We start from the raw sequence: 13,930 nt of genomic DNA on the forward strand, positions 1-13,930 counted from the left end.
TTTCTACCATGCACAGGCCCTGGGCCTGCTGAGAGTGGACAGTGGTGACCAGACACCTCTGTCATTTGGGGGGCAGGGAGCCAAGGGCCCAGTAATGATATGTTTTGAGTTTATATCTTACAGAGTGTTGACTGCCTCTTGGGCACTGTGCTGTGGATGACAGTGTTCTCCACAGCTCCCTACCCACAGAGGTCAAGAGGATTGGCTAAGCCACACCATAGTACAGGCAACTGAATCAGGATAAAAAAAGAAGAAGAAGGAGGAGGAGGAGGAGGAGGAGGAGGAGGAGGAGGAGGAGGAGGAGGAGGAGAAGAAGAAGAAGAAGAAGAAGAAGAAGAAGAAGAAGAAGAAGGAGGAGGAGGAGGAGGAGGAGGAGGAGGAGGAGGAGGAGGAGGAGGAGGAGAAAGAAAGAAAGAAAGAAAGAAAGAAAGAAAGAAAGAAAGAAAGAAAGAAAGAAAGAAAGAAAGAAAGGAAAAAAAGAAAAAGGGCAGGGTGATCTAGACAGTGGAGAACTAAGATGGGAGCATGCCCATGCCTAGTTTCTGCAGACCTGTCCCTGGGCAGCTTTGAGCCTGGGTACCTCTGGCTATCACAGGGTGCTGGGTCCAGGAGGAGAAGCTAAAGGGTGGCGCAGTACTGAGACATCTGAGTCTCAATATAGCCAAAGCATGGTGAGAGGGAGTGGAAAGAGGGACTCAGAGACCCGGACAGGAGAGCGCCGGCTCCTGGGCTCCTATTTGGGCTTGTTGAGCACTGGGTTGGGCGAAGTCTTAGCAAAATCGAGGCCCCGCCCTGAGGCGGGACCTGTGGGGCGGGGTCTCAAGGCCTGGCTAGTCCCGCTCTTCTCCAACCCCGAGCCGCGCGCCACCCGGACTCTGGATTCACCGACGGCGGGTGCGCGGACAGACTGACGGCGGCGCAGCTCAACACAGAGCACCGGGTAAGTACAGAGCCTTCGATCTCCACCCCGCGCTTCCTCTAGGTCAGTCACGTTCTCTTGATCGCTGGCTCGTCTCTCTGGCTCTCCAGACACCAGACTAGTCCTTCAGGGTCTCCCAGGGTCACTCCCCCAGCTGCCCCCCATCCCCGGCGGGAAAGATTGGGCCTCTCGGTCTGGTACCACCCCACCCTCAGTCACAAACTGCCACACATGCACTCACACTAGCAGAAGTTACTGCAAGCTCTGCAGAGGCACAGGCCACCCCAACACCCAGCCCAGAATCTCTCGTGCAGGGGCTGTGCACGTTCACTTCTCCCACATCCCTCTGCACGTGAGTGCTTTCACACACACTTGCATGTTTTAGGCATCCTTCAGACATGCATATGTGTCCGTGTTAGGCACGTGTGCGTTCGACATCCATAGAAAGTTTGGTTCAGTGCCGGTTGGTTCAATGCTTCGCTTATCTCCATCCGCTATTCCACACACATCTCCCACACGGGCCTGTGTTGGACACAGAGGGCCCCACACTCAGGTTCACAGACAGAGTCATGGTCCCTAGCATCTGCGGTTCCCCTGCTGAGTGGGAGCCTCAGCCTAGAGAGAAGGAGGTGGCTGCTGGTGTTAGTCTTGGCTCACTCTTGGAGTGGCCTAGGGGGCCCAGGAGGGGCTAAGTCTTCAGGGGTGGGCTTGGCTCCTCACCACCTCTTGTTTCCCCGCCCCCCCTCTCCTAGGCAAGAGTCCATCCTTTCTTCCTCAGCCAGCCTGAGATCGTGCCCATCTGCTTCACGGTGATGGCCACTTGGACCAGTCCGAAGTTGGTCTGAGCCAGCAGGTGTTCTATGACTGGCCAGAGAGACAAAAAGGAATTTGTGGTGTGTGGGTCCTTGTTGCTCAGAGGATGCTGAACCTGACCCTCTCCAGGAGAGCTTGGGTGACGTGGGTGGGTGGCAGCAGAGGGCTCCCTGGGCTTGGCATTGAGTGGAGCTAATACATATTTGTGATGGAATGATCGGAGCTCTCGCCTCACCTTCCAGAGGTGCCAAGTATGTGTGTGTGTGTGTGTGTGTGTGCAGGACCCCCAAGAGGAAAGGCAGGATGGGAGATGTTGCCAAGGGTGGGTACCTCTTGTCTTCCCGCCCACCCCTTCATGTAGTATGTAGAAAGCATCTGACTGGAGGTGCAGACCCGCCAGCCCCGGCTGTGACTAGCTCTGCATGTTTTGCTTGGCTCTCAGTATGCTATTATTGTTTTTAAAAATTTAATTAGCTGCCAGCATTTACTAACTGGCAGCTTTCACAGAAAAGTCCGGATTTCCGTCTTTTCTTGAAAAAAAAAAAAAAAAAAAAGCAAGCTCTGGTGGTTAGGATTCATATGCTTTTGTGGAGTGCTTCAACCAGTGCTGCTGGCTGCCTTCCCTTAGGGATGGGCCAGGGGCACCTTTGGTTGCAGTCTCTACCAGATCTTTCTTCTGGGCTCCTGTCTGGCCTTTGGAGACCTGTTCTGGTTGTAGCCTTTTAAATCCATTGCTATCTCAAGGGTGAGCCCAGGCTAGGCTCTGCCATGCCTTAAGTAAGCCTCCTACCATTCAGGATGTTGGTCACCACAAAGGTGGGAGTGTCCAGGATCAGGTTTACAGGGGATTCTAATGATAGTATAGACATTTTGTGCTGGTCTGTGGGGGTGATGGCCTGGTGTCCCCATAGGAGGAAGGTCAGAGCTCCTGGTGGACCTGAGATAGACCTCGCATAGAATTTTCCTTCTTGTTATTCTGAGAGCTCCTCTGTAAAGTCACACTGGTTCTCCTGACTGGAAAAGGGAGGCTCAGAAAGAATTCAACAAGCAAAGGAACATTTTCATACCCTGGAACAAAGCTCTCTGTTCTTCCAGGCTCTCTGTCCTTCCAGCATTGAATCCCGAGAAAGGGAGACCTGGATGTCAGTGACTCTGGAGTTTCCTGAGTCTCGTCCATAGAGGACACACAGTAGGTGCTCAATAAATGCTCCTGGCATGACTAAGGCAAAGAGATTGCTCCTTGGGATCATGGTAGAGCAGAACCTGGGGCTCAGGCGTAAGATTACACACAGCCTGGCCCTTTGATGTCTGATGGGAGTGACAGCCCTCTTTGCTGTGACTCCTGTGGCCCTCAAGTGGAGATCACAAAGTCGGGGTAAATCTATGGCATCACTCAGGCGTGACCTCTTGGACATCTTCTGGCCTTGTGCCTTAAATTTGGAAGCTAGGCTGTGAATAATTGTTTTTTTCTTATTTCCCTAGCTGGCCTTGGCAAAGGAGATGCCACACAGAGAGGGACTCAGGATACCACACAAGCCAAGTTCATGTTCCTGCAGGCAGCTGCTTGATGGGTGGTTCAGGGTCTGGTGGCCACTGTGTTATTCTAAGCTGAAATTTCTGTGATCTTCTACACTCATCTTCCGCATGTGGCGGATCGTAGGTATGCTAAGCACCCCTGTGACATGTGGCTGCCTGTCTACAGCTCAGGGGACATGAGGAGGGTGCAGCCACACTGGCTTCTCCTTGGTGCTTCTTGGAGATTTTTTGCTAGGGAGGTAGTCTAGAGGTGAGGCCCTGCTCTACTCCCAACCCCATTTCCTGGACCTCAGTCTTTTCTTCTGCACAGTAGAGACTTCTGGCACTTTCCAGTGCTCATGAGCTTACAGTGAGGAGGCAGAGATGGGGATGACTGTCTAGCATTTTGTTCTGGCCGGGTACAGATGCTCATGGGAGCTGGGGGTGGGTGAAGCAGATGCTGTGCATGTTGTTATGCAGCTGATTTTCTAACTGGAGGAGGCAGGATGGGGTGGGGTGGAGTGGGATCCAGATGGGAACATATTGTGGAAAGAGGTATATGGCCAGGAGTGTGTGTGTGTGTGTGTGTGTGTGTGTGTGTGTGTGTGTGTGTGTGTATGTGTATGTGTTTGGTTGTTTTGAAATGGAGTCTTGCTATGCAGAGGGCTGGTCTAGACCTTATCCTGGTAGCCTAGGCTTAGGGATGAGGTTAAGGGTCTCTTTGAGGAGGGATTTCTAAACTGAGATATGAATGACAATGACAATGACAGCAAGTTCAAGGAGCCTAGGATGAGATTCTCCTTGGTGCTTGTGTGTGAGCAAAAGGGGTGGTGGTGGAGCTTTTGTGGGAAGGGGACAGTAGGGACAGAGAAGGTGCAGGGTATACAGCAGGGAGTCTGAAATTTCCTGGAAGTTTTTAGTTTGCTTTATCTTGCTTCTTCAGACAGGATCCTGCTATGTAGCTCTGGCTGGCCTCAACTCATTATGTCAACCAGATTGACCTCTGACCCCTAGAGATCTCCCTTCCTCTGCCTCCTTAGTGTCCCAAATTAAAGGAGAGTCCCTAGAAGGTTTGAACCAGGAATCCCCAAGATACAGGTTCATGTAAAGATGTTCTGGACATGTGCAGGTTCAGGAGGTTTCATGGCTCTGCAGAATGGTACCATGTGACCACTGAGCCCTCTTTAGAGACAGGCCTGGGGTCGGGGTAGGCCCCATCTTGAGAAAATACATGCGAATGGGGAGCTAGGCCTGGAAGGGGTCACTAAGCTTCCTGTGACATGTGCTGGTCAAACAGAGGCCAGCATAGTCTTTTGTGGCATATTATGTAGCTGTAAAAATGTTAGGGTGTATGCTATGTGGAAAGATCTAGAAGGTCTGCTGGAAGAAGGAAAGGAGGAGCTGTCACTTGGTGTAGCCGTGCTGCCTTTTGTCAGATCGGAACACACATTCACATGGGCTACATGAGCAGTGGTCACTACCCCAGAGGAAAGGTGACCTGCGCCCACCTGGGAGGGGCAGCAGAGGGGAGGTGAGACTTCCCACTGTATGCTTTGTTACAGTGTTGTAGGCTCAGAACATGCAGGAGAGGCTAGTTGGTATTATCAGTAGCAGAGCCTATGGGTCGAGTGAATAAGGCCCTGAAAGCCACCCCTAGTGACACAGGAAATAGACCTCCAAACATTGCACAAAGCTGAAAGCCACCAGCGAGCGGGTGTACACTTGTGAAGTGTTGGGTGACAAGTGAGGGTCGCCATTCACATCCCTGCGTCCGTGACCTCCATGAATAGACGGACTTCTCCCTGGCACGACCTGTGAAAGTTTCCACAGTGATTACATCGTATGGTGCCAAAGTCTCGATTTGCAAAGTCTAGCCAGTGAGCAAAAGGAAATTACCTCCTCTTCCCCTCCCCCTTTCCTCTTGCCTCCTTTCCTGGGGTGTGCACTCCCGTTTAATCCCTGCGGGTTGTCTGGAAAGGGCATTTGGTTGGAAGCCCTCACTTGGTCCTAGGCATATCGCCCAGCCCAGGGGGGGTGGCTCAGACCCCACTCTTGTATGGGGAGAGACTGGTGCAGAAAAAAAAAAATTCCCTTTGGCCTCCTATGAAGTGCACAACTCTGCTGCCCAAATACTGTATTGCCCTCATGCAGCAGGTACTTCCTGAGCATCCACTGTGTGTGCAGTGTGCTTCTGAGTGCTGAGGGAAACCCAGGGACCCAGGCCATTTCTTTCTGAATCACAGAGCTTGATCTGGTGGGAGACACAGATGGGAGGCAGATTAGTACACATGTCCCTGTGAGCAGATGGGGGGTGGTAAGGATACCTAGGACAGAGACTCAACATTAGGGACCCCACCCTGGGTACTGCTGCCAGGAGACAGAAGGCCTGTCAAGAGCAAGTGGCCAGAATTGGCTACAGGGTGGTAGCTGCCCACCTCACTGAAGGTAATAGAAGTGGACAGTATGGAGATGGGCGGGGCTGACCACTGGAGGTTCAAAATCCCCATGGTTGTGAAGGGGAGAGCAAGCTGGAGGCAACATCTGGGTTATCTCCTCCCCTCATCAGGTTATCTCCTAGCCTCTACTACAGTTGTAGCCAGGGTGCATACTGATGGGGTAAATGGAGACTGTGGGATGACGGCCTCAATGGGAGCAGTGAAAACTGGTTGGCCACACTTAGGGATGGTTGAGAGTCTAGTGGGCGAATGTCCAGGGAGGTGCTTGCTGGAGTTGGGGCTCATGTGTTAGCTCTCATGTGTGCTAAAGCAGGTACACCAAGTGAGGAAGACAAGATCTGTTTTGTGGCAGTCTGGGGGCTGGGGGCTGCAGCACACTCAACCTGGGTGCACAGCCAATCAGGAGAAGAGTGCAGAGAGTTCAGAGGTCTCAGAGGCTGACCCATGAGGCAGACACATCCAGACGAGCCTCAGGGAGCTGGAGAGCTTCCTGGACAGGGGTGCAACCACCATTCCAATGGGAAGAAAGAATGAGAGAGATGGGGCCCTGAGAAAGTCTGGCTTCTCTTGGTGAGTGGTTTGATCATGAGAAGGGAGGTAGACAGAACCCTGGAGACAGAGAACTCCCAATGTTGGCCAAAGGTCCAGTGACAGGCATTTGAGAATACATTGAACATAGAGGGACAAGGCCAGAATGCTGAGGTGACAAAGCAGGTAGACCAAGGCTCTGAGAGGACATGACTGTTGGCAGTCACACTAGAGAGGAGGAATGGGCCGGAGCCAGCTCTGTTCTCCCCCATGTCCTCAGTGGTGGGTGCTGCCGGTCTCCTTTTGGCTCGTCTTTTCCCAGGGTCCCTTGAGGGTCAGGCTGTGCGTCATTTACAGCCATTGTCTTCGAAGTTGCTGTAACCTGGAAACCGTACAGAAATGCCTCTGCATGCAGGCTGATTGTTGCAGAGAAAGTGCAGGTCTAGGGGAAGGTTGCTTCCTTCCTCGGGGTGGGAGCTGACTGTATTGTCCCTGGCCAGGGTCCCCACCCACGTCTTCCAGCTGGCAAGGAAATGGTGCCACCCACCGGTACTGGGCAGAGGCCAAGGGGATGGTGGGAGCCTCGGGGGTGGGGGTGGGGGCTGGGGTACTGAGTACCATGTGCTGCATCCACAGGAGGAGGCAGGCCTGATCCCCCAAGGTCTCTCATCTCATTGGGCCTCCGCCAGCTCATGTCTGAGGTGAGGATAATGCTTTTGGCTCTGCTGACCTTTGGGTTCATGGATGGTGTGCATGTAGAAAGAGGCTCTGAAGTGTGAGGAGGGCCAGGCAGTGTGTGGGATGTGTGGAAAAGGCTGGCTACTTGCCTTTGGCCTTAGTCACAGGGTGTCTCTCCCAGCTTCAGAGTCTCCATCTGGGGAATGGGTTGAGTGACAGCCTCCTCCCAGAGGCTGGTGGAGATGGAAGGATGGTCATAAGCTGCATGCCCCGCCCCCAACACACTCTAGACAGGTGGACAGCACCACCGAATGGTGGCTTCTTTCTTGTTACCATTCACTCCTCTGGGTGCTGAGGTGTCATTCCTCAAGTTGATGTTTGGTCTCATGGTCCTTGGTGCCCCCAGAGTTCATTGTCCCCTACCTGTGACCCCCAGTGAATGCCCAGCCCTGACTTTTATCCAAGGGAGCACTTAGGAAATCTAGAAACTTCTGGCTTTAGAGTCCTCTCATCCTAAAAGCACATCAGAAAAACATTGCAGTATGGAACCCTTGGGAGCCCTGAGCACCCTCCCTGCTATTTCCCTTGGTCTGACCTAAGTTGTGAGAACTGATCCTAAGGTCAGTGAGATGAGCCAGGGAGGTGGGGGTGTGGATGAAATAGAAGAGGGAGAGGGAGAGGGGGAGAGGGAGGGGGGGAAAGAGAAAGAACAGTGTGGAGCATGTGGAAAGGGGAAGCCCTCCTGAGAACCAAGGATCGGGGCATTGAGACAGGTGGTCTTAACACATAGAATATCTTGTAAACACAATCTACCAATACCCTCCAGTCCCTGACATCCACACACACATATGCACATAAGAAAACACACAGAACCACACACCCACAGTCACATGTACCCATAGACAAACACTCCCTATTATTTTATTTATGTATGTCCCTGCACGCATACATGTGAGTTCAGTTGCCTGTGGAGTGAGTCACTGGGTTCTTCAGCCTCCACACTACCTCCTAATCCTCACAGGGCCACAGAGAGGTTGCATGGCAGAATATTTCTGGGTTCTGAGCCACCTGCTTTCAGTTGCCTTGCAACCATGGGTTTGATTTTGAGCTCCATTTTCAGGAGCACCCAGTTTCGTCCTGATGGGTCTCTGCATTGGCATTGCATTGGCAGTGGTGGCCTGTTGGCAGGGTTGGGGGTAGGGTAGGGTTTCTCAGATCTTTAGCCTGATGGTTGGACCAGGACTGTGTCTAGATCTTGCTGGGTTTTGCACACCACCTGCTTCTCTGGCAATCTTGAGAAATATCCAAAATCCAGGTCTGTGTCAATAATTGTCACTTGGCAAAGACTCTTGGGAGTTGTAGAGAAACCAGCAGCCATCTCTCTTGGCTGGCATCTCTGTACAGCTGTGTTGGCAGCTGAGGAAGATGGATGCAGAGAGCCTGTCAGTCACTGAAAGGACCCAGAAGGCTGTATGGTCTGGGGAGGGGGGAGTGGCTATGCTCAGCAGCCAGGGCTGGAGAGCTGGCACTTACTCAGAAAAAGTGGGAAATGGCCAGGTGAATGGGAGCCCATCACATGTGTGGCTACATATGCATACATGACCCTGGAATTAATCTTCATGTTTACCCCAAAAAGGCTTCAAGAAAAAAAAAAGTTAAGACAACTCAGAGAGAGCCAGGGCAGGTGAGAGCCTGACCCAGCCCCCGAGGGGCTCTCCCTCCCCTACAAATGTGTGAGTAGCTTGTCACATAGTGGGCTCTTGCTGGACCTGCAATTTGTGGATATGGGAGGCTCTGGCTCTGCAGCCTGGGCTGTGAGAGACTATGTGTCTGTATCATTGGCGGCCATGCTGGCTCCAACCCCATCCTTGAAAAGCCATCTCATTCTCTAGGAAGAGAGGGGCTGGCCCTTCTCAGAGGCTTGGATTCCACAGAGTTGGATTTTATTGCTTCTATTTCAGCATCTAGGGATGTTTGTGTTGAATTTTCTTTCAGCTCTTGCCTGGCAGTACGGAGCCGTGCTGACTTCCAGCCTTGTGTGGCTTCTGGCATCTGAGGCCTTAGCGGGGAGTGGGCAGTGAGGTCTTCTCTTGTACTGTCTGTGTCTGCTTTAGATTTCAGGATTTTCCTGGTTTTATAATGGGAGGAGGGGGAGGCACATTCCATCTTCAAGGCCTGGAGCAATTTTTAAAGCAATCTTTTAATAGGATGGAAATTTTGAGGGGCCCTCTCTGTGCTGTCTCACACTGGCCTCTGTCAAAAGGCTTTCCAGTTCGGGACGATGGTGTTCTCCTGCGCAGGGCTGGGGGCTGAGCTCAGAGAGCCAGAGCCTTTCACCTGCAGACACACAGCAGGGGAACTTCCTGTGCTGGGACCTCCACAAGGCCTGTCTGACTCTGGGGCCTGAGCTCTGGTGCTTGTCCCCAGGGCAGGGAGCTGTCTGAGGTGCTGGCCAGTGGTGGTGCCTCAGGCTGTGTTGGGGAAGTAAAGAACTTTGACTCTGGACTTCCCTTGGTCTGTAAAATCAATGGACAAGCCTGGCTCTTTACTCCCATGTGTACAGCTACTGTTCACTGGCCTGGGACTCTATTCATCCCTTGCTGGTGGCCCTGGCCACCACCCACCTCCATCCTCCATCCTCTCACATCCACCCAACTGCCACCCACAAACGTACTGAGCTACCCACAAATCTACCTTCCTGTCAATCTGTCCTCCACTCATCAGCAGCCCACCTACCTGGCTCACTAGAATCCATTTTCTTATCCACTTTTCTGGGGGATAAGTTCATGTGTCCATTTATTAACTCACCTTTTCACCCATCTATCTTTCTTCTGATCCTCTCAGCTAACTAGCCACTCACTTATTTACTGACACAGTCAACTCCGTACTAAACCATCTGTCGACCCACCTACTCACTTCTCTACCTGCCCACTCATCCACTTATCCATTTACCCACTCACCCAGTAACCCTCCCATATATCCCACACACACCTAATTCACCCATCCACTACCTATATATCCTCTTGTTCATCCACTTACGCTTTCATCCATCTAGCCACCTCCCAGCTTCTCTCTCACTTTCCCATCCATGCATCCATGCATCCATCCACTATTATCTACTACCCCCCCCCCTCCTTTAGCCACTTCCTAACCCTTTGGGCTTGGCTTTAAGCATGGGATAGGACTAGGGGCTGCAACTTCAGAGGAGAAGCATCTCAGGTTGGGGTAATAAGAGGATTGTCTGTGAACAAAGAAAAACCTTCTGGTTTGTTAGGAATTGGTTCTTTGGAGGACTCCAGAGGGAGGAGGTAGCTTGGGAGAGATGGGTGGCTTGGAGAGTGACTTTTGGACTTTTTCATTTCAACTGGGAGGCCAGGCACAAGTCCCTATTTCCACAGAATAAGCCTGTATGTCTATTAAGACTTGCGAGCTAGTGAAAGTCCGGTCAGAGTTAGCTTGGGCTAGCTCACTGCAAGGTTTGTCTTTTCAATTAACTTTAGGTGTAGCTAGTGCAGCTGCTAGACAGCTGTGGCCATGCACCACCTACCTCTCTCTCCATCCCTCTCCCTCCTTTCTTCCAGCTGAACTGGCTCCAATATCCTCAGTGTCCCTCTGAGGACAGGATGACTTCAGAGATTCTTGATGTCTCATACAAGGCGATAGACACAGGTTGTTCTCCACTGTATCCCCTGAGCTGGGTCCTGTAGGCTCTGACTGACTTGGTGTCTACCACTGGCCACTGTGGTGTGGGAAGTGAGAAATGCTGAGTTGCATGCAGTGGGCCTCAGAGGGTAATCTAGGGGCTGTTCTTACAGAGGGGTGTGCTGGATAGTCACATCCATCCTTTGTGCCCCACAGAGCTTCAGTGTTTACAGAGGGCACTGAGCGGGATCAGTGGAGACAGCCCAGGCAGGCGGGACCTGGAGCTAGCTACAGGGAGGTCAAGGGTGCACAGTTGTAGGCTGGATGGAGCCCCAGGTAGGAATGCTGAGATCAGTCTTGGCCCAGGCCAGCTCCTTTCACTGCTCCACCCTGGGACTGCTTCCACTCTGTAGGCTTTAGTAACAGGGGAAGGCACGGATGGAGCACCCCCGAGCCAAAAGCAACATTTTCTTTTCTTGAAAGCTAATGAAGAGTTCTGGGCGTTAAGCTGTGTAATTTTTCACCTGCTTGTCTTGGTTATGAGATTAGCGGTTCATACCTAGGAATCCAAGGGTCAGCCCTCACCCGACACTTGGCAGAATAAAATTCTTTTCTTTCTTAGGGAGGAGTGGGAAGGGAGGGTGAAGCCTGGCTGTTCCATTGAGAGTTTGTTTTTCCAACATTCTCATGAGCTCACTCCTTTGAAGGAAAGCCCAGGGGCTGGAGGGTGGGTGACGAGCTGCCTGGCACCCTGAATCTCACATCGGGCCAAGCGAGCTTATTCAGTTTTTGTCTTTTTCATTTTTAAAAAATATTTAATTTATTATTATGTAGCCCAGGCTGGCCCAGCATTTCTTCCTACCTCAGCATCTCAAGTAGCTTGGACCATACACATGTGCCACCATGCCTGACTCTGGGGCATGACTTAATCCACAATTTGCATTTGGACCCAGCATTTCCCTTCTCTTCCCAGGGAATTGGGGGTTGGGTGTCCCATAGCCTTTCACTCACCATCTTCAGCTTCCACAGTACTTCCTGGCCTACCCCTTTGCTCAAGTTCTGTGCCCTAGAGGACCCCAGACCCTTCCCTAGGTCCCTGCTGACTCCTTCCAAGCACAGCCAGGCTTGGTCTGTGACCAGTCACACCATCCTGTGTTGTGACACTGGGTCACAGGAAGGGAAGAAAGTAGAGATTCAGGTAGAAGGGAGACCTGATGACAGTTGGCAGTTGTGTGTGGCTCGTGTCTCTTGCCATCTGTCCATTCCCCAGCTCCCTGCCCCCTTTTGTTACATTTTTCTGAACTACTTGTTTGTTTGTTTGTTTGTTTTGTAAAGCATCTTAAGGAGGAAAAGCACGCATACAGAATGTGCTTCAGCATTGGGGTAGGCAGGAGAACAGACCCTTGGTTGACACCACCTTTGTAAATCAAGAGGCTGTCCCTGGAAGGCATTGTGGCTCTGTGGGCCCTTCTTCCAGAAGACTTGGCAACAGGGAGGCATGGTATCCTATAAATAGGGGTGTCCAGCCTTTTGCCATTGTTGCCTACAGTTGTGTGGGCTACATTCAGAGATCTGCTGGAACCATCCGGCCTGCAGGCTGGAGGTTGGATATGCCCACTTGGCAACTGGGTTTTTCTAGATTTCCTGCTTTCTAGGACTGGATTGTCCTCGGACCTTCGAAGGGGATGTGTGCAGCTTTTCTTTGAATCCCAAGCATGCTGTTACTGACCTGTGTAACTAAGGTCGTTCACACCGCTTCTCCCTTCCCCCCATGACCCCCTCCTTTCTTGTTGCCCACTTCCCATCTTCTGCTGTCTCACTTGCAACCACCCACAGTGAGGCAAACTGTTTCATGCCCTGGGGCCTTTGCACATGCATTTCTTCTGCCCATTGCCATTCCTAGACATTTGGGTGGCTGCACATTTTGGGAGGGGACTGGATCTCAGTTGAAATGTAACCTCCTCAGCCTCCTCTGTCCTCTTTTATCAAGGGTGTGTCTAGTTCTCTGTCACAATGCCCCAATTGTCTTACTGATTTCTTTCCTGCTTTTTTTCTACATTAGGTTATTGGTTCCATAAAAGTCAGAGTCAGTCTCCTTCTCTCCCTCTCCCTCTCTCCCTTTCTCCTTCTCTATCTATCTATCTATCTATCTATCTATCTATCTATCTATCTATCTATCTCATGCACATTCTTTCTATGTTTGTTTGCTTATGTTCTGGTTGTTATTGTTGGTAGTAGTCTAACTATGTAGCCCAGGCTGGCCTTGAATTCATGATCTTGTGTCACAGTTTCCAAAGTGCTGGGATGACAGTTATGCCCAGAGGGAGGACTTCTTTTGTTCTTGTTCACTGTCCCATCTTGGTATCTGGCACAGGGCTGATGGGGGTGAGGTGGAGAGAGGTGCTTGCTGAACTGAAGGACTCGGGCTCCTATCGCCATTGAGGTCTGAGCTCATATCCCTTTATCACCCTTTCTGATTGTGGGTCTCATCAGCGAATGTAGTGAAATGAGCTAAACACGCCCAGGCCCTCGCAGAATGGTGTCTGGCACTGTGAGTATGAACCTGACTAGCCTTGAAGCTCAGACTAATGAACTTGTGCCAAGAACAAGCTTATTTTCTCAGTGAACTAATGACTTCCTCTTATCAGAGGAGGAGTGCCGGGTCACCCTCTAATTTCCCTTTTGGCACTGGCTGCCAGGAAGCTTACTACTAAAGTCGGGCTTCAGGAGCAGTGGTTGCTTCCTTTCAGGTCTTCTCTGTCCCCTCTCTGTGACTTAGTCACCCTCTTTTGGCTTTTGGCTTTAGAGTGCATGTGGTTTTTTGTTCTTTTTTCTTTTTTTGTAATTATACATACAATTTTTATCATTTTTGGGTGTGTGGCTCAGTGTCACTAAGAGCAGCTACAGTGTTGTGCAGCTCCCACCATTTCTGTCTCTAGACTCTTTAATCCTGAAAAAAAAAAAACTCTGGCCATCCAATGCCAGCTCCCTCCGTGTGTCCTGGCACCCGCCATCCCCATTCTGTCTGAGTCCAATTGCTCCGTGTAGCTTTGTAAGTAGACTCTTTAGTGAGTGTCCATTTTGACCAGCTTGTCACTGGACATCATGTCCTCAAGGGCCATCTACGTGGGGGCCTGTGCCAGAATGTCCTTGCTGAGGCTGGTGGTATTCCATTGTCAGGATAAGTGGCTTGTCTTTACTGGCCTCTCTGCCAGTGGGCAGCATGCAGTGGTGAGTGTGGGCATTTGGGATTAATTTTAAAAGACATGGTCTTATCTTTCTGGACCTTAGATGAACCCAAGATAATCTGTGCATTTAAAGTAGGTTCTGGACAATTTTAGAACCAAGTCATTGTCAGTGTTTGTGTGTGTGTGTGTGT

The 13,930-nt window shown here is 51.2% G+C and overlaps 1 protein-coding gene across 5 annotated transcripts in view; it reads left to right on the top strand.

The window, feature by feature from the left end:
* The first annotated feature begins 499 nt into the window (after positions 1-499).
* Fbln2 (fibulin 2) overlaps positions 500-13,930 on the top strand; it is a 60,081-nt gene continuing 46,650 nt past the window's right edge. For 2 of the 5 annotated variants that reach the window (NM_007992.2, NM_001081437.1), the window contains exon 1: positions 804-940. The gene's annotated coding sequence lies outside the window, so the exon portion shown is untranslated. Of the gene's footprint in view, positions 941-3,214; positions 3,393-13,930 lie in introns of all 5 variants that reach the window. The other 3 variants (XM_006505530.4, XM_030255156.1, XM_030255157.1) reach the window with 3 other exon arrangements.

Source organism: Mus musculus, chromosome 6 (assembly GCF_000001635.26).
Source record: "Mus musculus strain C57BL/6J chromosome 6, GRCm38.p6 C57BL/6J".
Lineage (NCBI taxonomy): Eukaryota > Metazoa > Chordata > Mammalia > Rodentia > Muridae > Mus > Mus musculus.